This window comes from Amborella trichopoda, chromosome 3 (assembly GCF_054954075.1).
Source record: "Amborella trichopoda isolate Santa Cruz 75 chromosome 3, AtrichopodaSantaCruz75HAP2 v2.0, whole genome shotgun sequence".
NCBI classification, from domain to species: Eukaryota; Viridiplantae; Streptophyta; class Magnoliopsida; order Amborellales; family Amborellaceae; genus Amborella; species Amborella trichopoda.
This window is the reverse complement of record NC_142338.1, coordinates 33361897-33372500: the sequence shown is the minus strand read 5'-3', so window position 1 is coordinate 33372500 and position 10604 is coordinate 33361897.

Sequence of the window (10604 nt, the reverse complement as noted above, 5' to 3'; positions counted from 1 at the left end):
TCCCACCGTGCGCCTAGACACACACCTCGGTGCCCACCATGGGTGAGCCTTGCATGGGTAACCCATAGGCCACCGCAGCACCGTGTGCTTGGGCGCACACCGCGGAGCCTTAAACCCATACGGCTTGGGTGCGCCATGCTCAGGCTACACGAAGGCCCTTGCGGCACCATGTGCCTCGACACTCAACCCGATGCCCACCAACCATGCTGCATGGGTGTGCCACGCTAGGGCATCCCACCAGCCATCGAGGCCCCCTGCCTTCACCTGTGCGTGTGGTGATGCACCCAGGCAGGCAACGCCGCACAATGAGGTGGTATGGGTCGTGCTTGGGGAAAACATATGCCAGTTTGACCCCATTAGGTGTCACTCTAGATTTTCAGGTGTTTTAAGTTATCGTACATTGTTGTGGGGGATGGGGCGGCCCCTCATGTTGGCTTCATTGGACCCGTCCTTACCGCCCACCGGGCGTCGCCGCCACGCACAGCCCCACCCCGTGTCCATTCGTTGGTCCATTCGTCGACCCGCTATGACCCACCTACGCATCTCGTGGATGGCCCGGGAGTCACAAAACTGGCATATAAAAACCGTGCACACATACACGCGACGCGCAATGCACACACGGCACACGGCACACGACACTTAGCCACTTAGGCACTTTGGCACGATGCACGCACGCGCGCACATCGGTGCATTCACCAAGCTCGAGCCTGCCCACAACCTGTTGCCACACGCAGTGCCGAGTGCCTAGGCGCATGCCTCGGTGCCCACCTGGCATACTGTGTGGGTGTGCCTTACTCGGGCAATGCCCGGTGTGGGTGTGCCTTACTCGGGCAACCCGTAGGCCACCGCGGCACCGTGTGCCTAGGCGTACACCGCGGAGTTTTCAACCCATACGGCGTGGGTGGCCATGCCCGAGCTACCAGAAGGCCCTCGCGGCACCATGTGTCTCGACGCTCTACTTGATGCCCACCAACCATGCTGCGTGGGTGTGCCACGCTCGGGCATCCCACCGGTCGTCGTGGCCCCCTGCCTTCAACAGTGCATGTGGTGATGCACTCAGGTAGGCAACGCCGTGCAATGAGGTGGTATGGGTCGTGCTAGAGGAAAACATATGCCAGTTTGACCCCATTAGGTGTCACTCTTGATTTCAGGTGTTTTAAGTTATCTTTCATTGTTGAGGGGGATGGGGCGGCCCCTCATGTTGCCTTCGTTTGACCTGTCGATGCCTAACCCGTAGGCCTTCATCCCACCATGGGCCTAGACACACACCTCGGTGCCCACCAGGCATATTGCGTGGGTGTGCTTAGCCCGTTAGCCTGTAGTCCCTCACGACGTCGTTTGCCTAGGCGCACACCTCGATGCCTACCAGGCAAACTGCATGGGTGTGCCTTGATCGGGCAACCCGTACGCCTCCACGGTGCTGTGTACTTAGGCGCACACCGCGGAGCCCTCAACCCATACTGCATGGGTGTGCCTTGCCTCGGCTGACTTGTGGACCCTCGATGCATTGTGCTTTGGTGCACCGCTTAGTGCTCACCACCCATATCGCGTGGGTGCTCCCAGCTCGTGCAACCTGCAGGCAATTGTTGTGTTGTGCCTTAGCACGCACCTTGGTGCACACCAGACATACTGCGGGGGTGTCCCTAGCTCGACGACTGGCAGGCCCTTGTGATGCCGTGTACCAAGGTGCACACCTCGGTGCCCACCAACAAATTGCGTGGGTGTGCCTTGCTCGGGCAACCCGTTGGCCATCTTGGCATCATGTGCCTTGACGCACACCATGGAGCCCTCAACCCATGCAGAGTGGGTGTGCTTAGCTTGTCCATCCCACAGGCCCTCGGGGCCCCTTGCCTTAAACCTTGCGTGCGATAGTGATGCATCCAAGGATGCAACATTGTGCATTGAACTGCAATGGGTCGTGATGGGGTTAAATATATTCTAGTTTCACCCCCAATAGGTGTCACTCATAAATTTCAAGTTTTTTAAGGCTTCAAACATACTTGGGAAGGATGGACATCTGGTTGGGATGAGGCTGAGGTACGTGATTTGGGCAAGACGTGCTACCAATGAGTGGGTGTGCCCTGCTCTGCTTGACCCGTAGACCATAGATGCGCTCTGCCTAATTGCATACCTCGGTGCTTGCCACCCATGCCACGTGGTTGTGCCTAGCTCGTTCAACTCGTAGGCACTCCCAGCATCGTGCTTAGGCGTGCTACTCATTGGCGGATACTGCGTGGGTGTGCCTTTCCGGGGAGGACTCGTGCACACTCGATGCACTGTGCGTATGCGCACACCTCAGTGCTCACCACCCATATCGCGTGAGTATTCCCAGCTCGTGCAACCTGTAGGCAATTGTTGTGCTGTGCCAAGGCACACACCTTAGTGCACACTAGGCGTAGTGCTTGGGTGTCCCTAGCTCGGTGAACGGTAGGCCCTTGGGATGCCGTGTACCTAGGTGCACACCACGGTGCCCACCAGGCAAACTTCGTGGGTGTGCCTTGCTCGGGCAACCCGTAGGCCATCGTGGTGCTGTGTGCCTAGGCGTACACCATGAAGCCCTCAACCCATGCTATGTGGTTGTGCCTAGCTCGTTCATCCCACCGGCACTCGAGGCCCCCTACCTTCAACCTTGCGTGTGGTGGTGATGCACCCAAGGATGCAACGGTGTGCATTGAGGTGGTATGGGTCGTGATGGGGTCAAATATATGCTAGTTTGACCCCCAACCGGTGTCACTCAGGAATTTCAGGTTTTTTAAGGCTTCAAACATACTTGGGAAGGATGGGCACCTGGTTGGGACGAAGCTGATGTACGTGATTTTGGCAAGGCATGCTGCCAATGCGTGGGTGTGCCATGCTCTGGCTGACCCGTAGACCATCGATGCGCTCTACCTTGGCGCACACCTCGGTGCTCGCCACCCATGCCACATGATTGTGCCCAGCTCGTTCAACTCGTAGGCACTCCCAGCACCGTGCCTAAGCGTGCTACTCATTGGCCATCTGGCGCATACTGTGTGGGTGTGCCTTTCCTGGGAGGACCAGTGGACTTCGATGCGCTTTTCCTAGGTGCACACCTCAGTGCTCATCACCCATACTGCGTGGGTGTTCTTTGCTCGAGCAACCTGTAGGCAATTGTTGTGATATGCCAAGGCACACACCTTGGTGCACACCAGACATACTGCGTTGGTGTCCCTAGCTCGATGACCGGTAGGCCCTCACGATGCGTGTACCTAGGTGCACACCGCGGTGCCCACCAGGCAAAGTACGTGGGTGTGCCTTGCCCGGGCAACCCATAGGCCACCTTAGCGCTGTGTGTCTGGGCACACACCATGGATCCCTCAACCCATGCTGTGTGGGTGTGCCTAGCTCATTCATCCCACCGGCCCCTCTACCTTCAACCTTTCATGTGGTAGTGATGCACCCATGGATGCAACGTTGTGCATTGAGGTGGTATGCAACGTGATGGGGTCAAATATATGCTAGTTTGACCCCCAACAAGTGTCACTCAGGAATTTCAAAGTTTTTAAAGCTTCAAACATACTTGGGAAGGATGGGCACCGAGTTGGGACGACGCTGAGGTGTGGGATTTGGAAAAGTCATGCTGCCAATGCGTGGGTGTGCCTTGCTCTGGCTGATCCGTAGACCATCGATGCGTTCTGCCTAGTCGCCCACCTCAGTGCTCGCCACCCATCCCAAGTTGTTGGGCGCAGCTCGTTCAACCCGTTGGCACTAGCAGCGTGGTGCCATGGCGCGCTCCTTGGTGCGCTTCAGGCACATACTGTGTGGGTGTGCCTTTCTTGGGATGACCTGTGGACACTTGATGCGTTGTGCCTAGGCGCACACCTCAGTGCTCACCACCCATACTGCATGGGTGTTCCCAGCTCATGCAACCTATAGGCAATTATTGCGCTGTGCCTAGGCACACATCTTGGTGCACACCAGGCATACTGCTTGGGTGGCCCTAGCTCGGCTACCGACAGGCCCTCGCAATGCCGTGTACCTAGGTGCACACCTCGGTGCCCACCAGGCAAACTGCATGAGTGTGCCTTGCTCGGGCAACCTGTAGGCCATCATGGCGCCATGTGCCTAGGTGCACACCATGGAGCCCTCAGCCCATGCTGCGTGGGTGTGCCTAGCTCGTTCATCCCACCGGCCCTCGAGACCCCCTGCCTCCAACCTTGCGTGTGGTGGTGATGCACCCAAGGATGCAACATTGTGCATTGAGATGGTATGGGTCGTGATTGGGTAAAATATATGCTAGTTTGACCCCAAACCGGTGTCACTCAGGAATTTCATGTTTTTTAAGATTTCAAACATACTCTGGAAGGATGGGCACCTGGTTGGGATGAGGCTGAGGTACGTGAATTGGGAAAGGCATGCCGCCAATGCGTGGGTGTGCCCTGCTCTGGCTGACCCATAGACCATCAATGCGCTCTGCTTAGTCGCACACCTCGGTGCTAGCCACCCATGCCACCTGGTTCTACCCAGCTCGTTCAACCCACCAGGCGTATACTGCGAGGGTGTGGCTTTCCTCGGATGACCCATGGATACTCAATGCGCTGTTCATTGTCGCACACCACAGTGCTCATCAGCCATACCACGTGGGTGTTCCCATCTCAGGCAACCTATAGGCAATTCTTGCACTGTGCCTTGGCACACACCTTGGTGCACACTAGGTGTACTGGTTGGGGGTTCCTAGCTAGGTGACCGGCAGAACCTTGCGATGCCGTGTACCTAGGTGCACACCAGGCAAACTGTGTTGGTGTGCCTTGCTTTGGCAATCGGTAGGTCCTCGTGGCGTCGTGTGCCCAGGCTCACACCATGGAGCCCACAACCCATGCTGCGTGGGTGTGCCTAGCTCGTTCATCCCACCGGCCCTCGAGGCCCCCTGCCTTCAACCTTACGTGTGTTGGTGATGCACCCAAGGATGCAACGTTGTGCATGGAGGTGGTATGCAAAGTGATGGGGTAAAATATATGCTAGTTTGACCCCCAACAGGTGTCACTCAAGAATTTCCTATTTTTTAAGGCTTCAAACAGACTTGGGAAGGATGGGCATCTGGTTAGGATGAGGTTGAGGTATGTGATTTTGGCAAGGCGTGCTATCAATGCGTCGGTGTGCCCTGCTCTGACTGACCCGTAGACCATTGAAGCGCTCTGCCTAGTCGCACACCTCGGTGCTCGCCACCCATGCCACCTGGTTCTGCCCAGCTCGTTCAACCCGTAGGCACTAGCAGCGCTGTTCCTAGGCGCACACCTCAGTGCTCACCACCCATACCGCGTGGGTGTTCCCAGCTCGTGCAACCCGTAGGAATTTGTTGGGCTGTGCCTAGGCACACATCTTGATGCACACCATGCATTCTGCTTGGGTGTCCCTAGCTCGGAGATCGGCAGGCCCTCACGATGCCGTGTACCTAGGTGCACACCTCGGTGCCCACCAGGAAAACTGCGTTAGTGTGCCTTGCTCGGGCAACCCGTAGGCCATCGTGGTGCCGTGTGTCTAGGTGCACACCATGGAGCCCTCAACCCATGCTGCGTGGGTGTGCCTAGCTCGTTCATCCCACCGGCCCTTGAGGCCCCCTGCCTTCAACCTTGCATATGGTGGTGATGCACCCAAGGATGCAACCTTGTGCACTGAGGTGGTATGGGTCATGATGGGGTAAAATATTTGCTAGTCTGACCCCCAACAGGTGTCACTCACAAATTTCATGTTTTTTAAGGCTTCAAACATACTTGGAAAGGATGGGTACCTGGTTAGGACGAGGCTGAGGTACGTGATTTGGGCATGGTGTGCTGCCAATGCGTGGGTGTGCCTTGCTTTGGCTGACCCGTAGACCATCGACGCCCACTGCCAAGTCGCACACCTCGGTGCTGGCCACTCATGCACCCTGGTTGTGCCCACCTTGTTCAACTCATAGTCGCTAGCAACACGGTGCCTAGGCGAGCCCCTCGTTGCCCACCAGGCACATACAGTGTGGCTATGCCTTTCTTAGGATGACCCATGATCAGTCGATGCGCTGTGCCTCGGCGCATGCCTCTGTTGTCACCACCCATACCTAGTGGGTGTTCCCACCTCATGCAACCTGGAGGCAATTGTGACACTGTGCCAAGGCACACACCTTGGTGCACACCATGCATACTGCTTAGGTGTCCCTAGCTCGGCGACCGGTAGGCCCTCGCGATGCCGTCTACCTAGGGGCACACTTCGGTGCCCACAAGGCAAACTGCGTGTGTGTGCCTTGCTCGAGCAACCCGTAGGCCATCGTGGTGCCCTGTGCCTAGGCACACACTATGGAGCCCTCAACCCATGCTGCGTGGGTGTGCTTAGCTCTTTTATCCCACCGGCCCTCGGGGCCCCCTGCTTTCAACCTTGCGTGTGGTGGTAATGCACCCAAGGATGCAACGTTGTGCATTGAGGTGGTATGGGTTGTGATGGGGTAAAATATATGCTAGTTTGACCATCAACAGGTGTCACTCAGGAATTTCATGTTTTTTATCACTTGAAATATACTTAGGAAGGATGGGCACCTGGTCGGGACGAGGCTGAGGTACATGATTTGGGCAAGGCATGCTGCCAATGCGTGGGTGTGCCCTGCTCTGGCTGACCCGTAGATCATCGATGCGCTCCGCCTAGTCGCACACCATGGTGCTCGCCACCCATACCACATGGTTGCACCCTGCGTGTTCAACCTGTAGGCACTCACTGCGTGGTGCCTAGGCGTGGTACTGGTTGCCTACAGGTGCATACTGCGTGGGTGTGCCTTTCTTGAGATGATCTCTGGACACTCGATGATCTGTTCCTAGGCGCACACCTCATTGCTCACCACCAATACCGCGTGGGTGTTCCCACCTCGGGCAACCTGTAGGCAGTTGTTGCGCTGTGCCTAAGCACACACCTTGGTGCACACCAGGCATATAGCTTGGGTGTCCCTAGCTTGGCTAATGGCAGGCCCTCGCGATGCCATGTACCTAGGTGCACACCTCGGTGCCCTCGACACAAACTGCATGCGTGTGTGTAACAATCCTAAACTTTCAAAAAGGAAAAAAAAAAAAAAAAAAAAAAAGAAAAAAAAAGAAAGAAAATAAACTTTTAATACATGATGATTCGTTTGAACATGATGGTGTTTAGGGACCATGGCTACTTTTCAAAGCTTTTCGTTTAAAAGCTTTGTGTTTCCTTGCTCTTGCCACGTCCACTAAAGGACGTGGGCTTTAGGTGTTTAAAGCGTAAACTAACGCTCACACCTGTAACGTAATAAAAGCTTGAGGTGTTTAAAGCGTAAACTAACGCTCACACCTGTAACGTAATAAAAGAATAAAATAATATGTTAGTAGAATTTAAATTCAGAGAGATGAAGACTCCTACTTTAGAAAACTTTTGAGATTTTTTCTCTGGTCGAAACACAGTGAACTCCTCTCTCGAGCCGAATTTTTATCGGAAGCTCCCTCTCAAATATTTATGAGTAAGTGACATTATTATCTTGAAAAATAATCCATTCTTTTTAAAATTAAATGAAATAATTTTTTTTGCTAATTATCATGAATTTCAGGCACGATAAATTTTATGCGCACGCGACTTCAATATTTTGAAACATAACCTTTTTAATAAAAATTGTGATATTTTATCTATGTTTGAAATTTTGAATGCTGTAAATTATGAAAAATAAATTTATTTATTTTTCTTGTCTATTGTTAGAAATAAATGTGATATTTCTTCTTTTAGTAAAATTGTGATATTCCTTTCTACTGTTTTGAATATTTAGACATTGTAAAATTCATGTGCAAATGATTGCCTTATTATTTAAAAATTGACATTTTTGCAATTGATTATAGTATTTTTGTGAAATGTTTATTTGTGGATTGATATCCCATAAATTATGATAATTCCGTATTCTTGAATTTTTGTAAGAGTTTTTCTATACATATTAAATTGGAAATTATGCTAGAATGCCTTTACAAACTGCTACCTTTCTAAATTTGAGCCCAAAATATTTGATTGGTTATTTTTGAAATGTTATAGAGAGTGACTGTTATTAATGGTTTAAGTGAAATTCTTATTAATGATTTCAGTGATATGTTAAGTACATGATATTGCTGCTTTCGAATGTTTAAAGAGATTTAGAAATAATTTAAGTATGCAAGTGGACTCATCGGGTTCACCGGTGAGGTATAAGTGGACCTATCTGGGACGCCGGTAAGGATTAAGTGGACTCATCCGATATGCCAGTGAGGTATAAGTGGACTTGCAGGGATTAAGTGGACCTATCTGGGACGCCGATATGGATTAAGTGGACCCATCAAGACGCTGATGGGGTATATAGGTGACCGACTTGGGACGCCAGTAGGGTATTTTGTGAAATCCTTTGAATTATGCACTGCCGTTAAAAGTGTTATAAGCATTTCAATTACTTGGATTATAATTAATTATGCATTTATTGAAACTAAAACTGTTGATGCATTTTTGTTAATAGATCTCATTTTGGAACATATTGATATCTTTCAATCATGATTATTTTTAGAATTATGATGATCACTTACTGAGTAGCCAAACTCATCAAGCTATGATAAACATTTTTCAGGATAACTGCGGTTTCATTTGAGTGCTCGTCAGGATCAACTTTGGGAAGATATTGAAGTTGTGCTTAAACTTTCTTTTGTTACTTTTTAAAAATTCGCCATTGTAAATTCGTCCTAAAAAGAGATGTATATATATGTTTTGACTGCCACATCTCAGGAATATTAGTATTATAAATTCTTGGGGTGTGACAATTATGGTATCAGAGCAATAGGTTTAAGATTCTTAAGAAATTTAAAAATCTTTTTCAATAATCAGGTACACAAATTTACAGGACTAAATTTCTTTAAGGGGGGACGAATGTAACAATCCTAAACTTTCAAAAAAAAAAAAAAACCAAAAAAAAAAGAAAAGAAAAAGAAAATAAACTTTTAATACATGATGATTCGTTTGAACATGATGGTGTTTAGGGACCATCGCTACTTTTCAAAGCTTTTCGTTTAAAAGCTTTGTGTTTCCTTGCTCTTGCCACGTCCACTAAAGGACGTGGGCTTTAGGTGTTTAAAGCGTAAACTAACGCTCACACCTGTAATGTAATAAAAGCTTGAGGTGTTTAAAGCGTAAACTAACACTCACACCTGTAACGTAATAAAAGAATAAAATAATATGTTAGTAGAATTCAAATTCAGAGAGGTGAAGACTCCTACCTTAGAAAACTTTTGAGATTTTTTCTGTGGTCGAAACACAGTGAACTCCTCTCTCGAGCCGAATTTTTATCGGAAGCTCCCTCTCAAATATTTGTGAGTAAGTGACATCATCTTCCTGAAAAATAATCTGTTTAATAAAAATTGTGATATTTTATCTATGTTAGAAATTTTGAATGCTGTAAATTATGAAAAATAAATTTATTTATTTTTCTTGTCTATTGTTAGAAATAAATGTGATATTTCTGCTTTTAGTAAAATTGTGATATTTCTTTCTACTGTTTTGAATATTTAGACATTGTAAAATTCATGTGCAAATGACTGCCTTATTATTTAAAAATTGACATTTTTTCAATTGATTATAGTATTGTTGTGAAATGTTTATTTGTGGATTGATATCCCATAAATTGTGATAATTCCGTATTCTTGAATTTCTGTAAGAGTTTTTCTGTACATATTAAATTGGCAATTATGCTAGAATGCCTTTACAAACTGCTACCTTTCTAAATTTGAGCCCAAAATATTTGATTGGTTATTTTTGAAATGTTATAGAGAGTGATTGTTATTAATGGTTTAAGTGAAATTCATATTAATGATTTCAGTGATATGTTGAGTACATGATATTGCTGCTTTCGAATGTTTAAAGAGATTTAGAAATAATTTAAGTATGCAAGTGGACTCATCCGGTTCGCCGGTGAGGTATAAGTGGACCTATCTGGGACGCCAGTAGGGGTTAAGTGGACTCATCCGGTACGCCGGTGAGGTATAAGTGGACCTGCAGGGATTAAGTGGACCTATCTGGGACGTCGATAAGGATTAAGTGGACCCATCAAGACGCTGATGGGGTATATAGGTGACCTACTTGGGAGCCAGTAGGGTATTTTGTGAAATCCTTTGAATTATGCACTGCCGTTAAAAGTGTTATAAGCATTTCAATTACTTGGATTATACTTAATTATGCATTTATTGAAAGTAAAACTGTTGATGCATTTCTGTTAATAGATCTCAGTTTGGAAAATATTGATATCTTTCAATCATGATTATTTTTAGGATTATGACGATCACTTATTGAGTAGCCAAACTCATCAAACTATGATAAACATTTTTCAGGATAACTGCGGTTTCATTTAAGTGCTCGTCAGGATTAAACTTTCTTTTGTTACTTTTTAAAAATTCGCCATTGTAAATTTGTCCTAAAAAAAGATGTATATATATGTTTTGACTGCCACATCTCAGGAATATCAGTATTGTAAATTCTTGGGGTGTGACAGTGTGCCTCGCTCGGGCAACCCGTAATCCATCATGGCGCCGTGTGTTTGGGCGCACACCATGAAGCCCTCAACCCATGCTGCATGGATGTGCCTAGCTCGTTCATCTCACCGGCCCTCG